The sequence below is a fragment of the Carassius auratus genome, chromosome 19 (genome assembly GCF_003368295.1).
Source record: "Carassius auratus strain Wakin chromosome 19, ASM336829v1, whole genome shotgun sequence".
NCBI classification, from domain to species: Eukaryota; Metazoa; Chordata; class Actinopteri; order Cypriniformes; family Cyprinidae; genus Carassius; species Carassius auratus.
This window is the reverse complement of record NC_039261.1, coordinates 19,954,589-19,957,088: the sequence shown is the minus strand read 5'-3', so window position 1 is coordinate 19,957,088 and position 2,500 is coordinate 19,954,589. Positions and strand designations below refer to the sequence as shown.

Below are 2,500 nucleotides of genomic sequence, written 5' to 3'. Positions count from 1 at the left end.
TTCTACTTCTCACTTTTAAAGCTCTACATAATTTTGCACCACCATATCTCTCTGATTTGCTTCATATTTACGTCCCAAAGTAACTGAGTACATGTGATCTAGATTATATAATCAGAATCCAAAAATTGGTAACTCTTTATTTTAAGGTACACACATAACATGTACTGTACTTACTATTATAATAACAATAAATTATGCATAACTGCATGCAAATAACACTAACCTAACCCTATATAGTAAAGTACATGCCGTTAATTAATATTAATATTAATTAATAGTACTTAAATGTATAATTACAGTGTAACAAGGGCACATTAAAAAATAATGTGTAACCCAAAAATTGTATTTTTGTTTTAATTATCACTCAGTCGTTATTTTACCATGCATTACTTTGGAAGGTTTTGGTCTTTGGAACACATTAAATTGCACAAATTCTAACACACACTTTTTTCTGCTACTCTTTCTCATTCGACATGTAAAGCAGGAGTTGCACCACGCGGATGTTTCAATGCAAACCAGCTCTGACCTCAAGCAAGCAGGAAAGAATAAAAACCATGTTATTTGAGCAATAAAGTTGTTGCTTCGGTAAATAATTAAACAATAGAGAGAAAAACATGAAGTCAAACAAGCTGAAATTGAAAAACTGAAGGATTCCTTGCTGTTCCAACAAAACTTTAGATGGTAAATTAATACACGGACAGGAAAAAACATTTTTGCAGTGTTGTTTAGTAATGCTGGATTTTATGTTTTATTGGTTCATTTCATAGGTGTATTGGTTTTTCTACTGTACTCTCTGTATTTTCTATCAACTTACCACACACACACACACACACTCACACACAGACACACACACGCAGTCTCACACACACATACAAGTTTTATAATCACCAAGTTACAAGGAAGTTTGCTCAGAGACTTTACACAAGAACAGATGCAGAGACACACCTGTCGAATTCTCAAGTCTGTGCTGAAGGGACACTTATACACGCACATCTGCTGACTTCATCTTATGTGTGGATTACTTGTTTTTATTTGACAAACAGAAACATGATATTTATCTATCTATCTATCTATCTTGGTGATATACTCTCTGTACTTCCCATTTGCAAACAATTTATGAGCAATCAAGTCACGGTTAAACTTAAAACACTTAACGATGTGTCTGCATCATGGAGCACAATCTATGTATACAGATGCTCACCTGAATATGTTGGTAGATTTGTGTTGGATTTGGAATGGAAATATGGATATTTTATTTGTAAACATACTTTTTTGGCTTATTTTAGTTGATTGTTTTGAAGGGCATTGGATAGTGCATCGCGAATCATATGCAGACTTCCACACTCTGCTCGTCTCTCTTGATCTCAAAAGAGTATGAACTACTGATACTCACAAATCAGGCAACCAACTGGACCTTATTTACCCAAGACACTGCTCCACTGATCATGTTCTGGTTACTCCACTGCACACCTCGGATCACTTCCTCCTCACTCTTAACCTCAACATGGTCCCTGACACTTCACTTATCCCTCCACATGTCATCTTTCAAAGTAACCTACTCTCACTTTCACCCTCCCGGCTATCTGCAATGGTTTCATAGTAACTATGGTTACTACTTGCCCGCTTGATCCTATTCCATCTCATCTCCTTCAAGCCATTTCTCCTGCAGTTGTACCTGCACTCAATCACATCATAAACACATCCCTCCACACTGGTGTTTTTATCTCATTATTTAGACAGGCTCATGTAACTCCACTACTTAAGAAACTTACCCTCAACCCATCTCTGTTAGAGAACTACAGACCAGTTTCTCTTCTTCCTTTCATTGCTAAAACACTTAAACGAGCTGTGTTCAACCAAGTCTCTACATGTCTCACACACAACAATCTCCTTGACAGCAACCAATCTGGCTTCAGAAGTGGACATTCAACTGAGACGGCCTTGCTCCCCGTTGTTGAAGCTCTAAGACTGGCAAGAGCAGAATCCAAATCTTCAGTACTTATCCTGCTTGATCTGTCTGCTGCTTTTGACACAGTTAACAACCAGATCCTCCTATGAACCCTACTGGCGAAAGGCATCTCAGGAACCACACTTCAATGGTTTGAGTCTTACCTATCAGATAGGTCCTTCAAAGTATCTTGGAGAGGTGATGTCTCTCAACATCTAACTACTGGGGTGCCTCAGGGCTCAGTTCTTGGACCACTTCTCTTCTCTGTCTACATGGCATCATTAGGTTCTGTCATTCAGAAACATGGCTTTTCATACCACTGCTATGCTGATGACACTCAACTCTTCCTCTCATTCCCTCCTGATGATCCGACGGTAGCTATTCGCATCTCAGCTTGTCTAACAGACATTTCTTACTGGATGATGGACCATCACCTTCAACTCAACCTTGCCAAGACAGAACTGCTTGTGATTCCAGCAAACCCATCGTTCCATCACAATTTCACCATGAAGTTAGGCACATCAACCATAACTCCTTCAAAAACAGCTAGAA

At 38.5% G+C, this 2,500-nt stretch overlaps 1 protein-coding gene across 1 annotated transcript in view; it reads right to left on the bottom strand.

Annotated features, from left to right (window-relative positions):
• Positions 1-2,500, bottom strand: part of LOC113119764 (Golgi phosphoprotein 3-like) — a 10,313-nt gene that overhangs the window by 6,192 nt on the left and 1,621 nt on the right. The gene's annotated exons all lie outside the window — the stretch shown is intronic.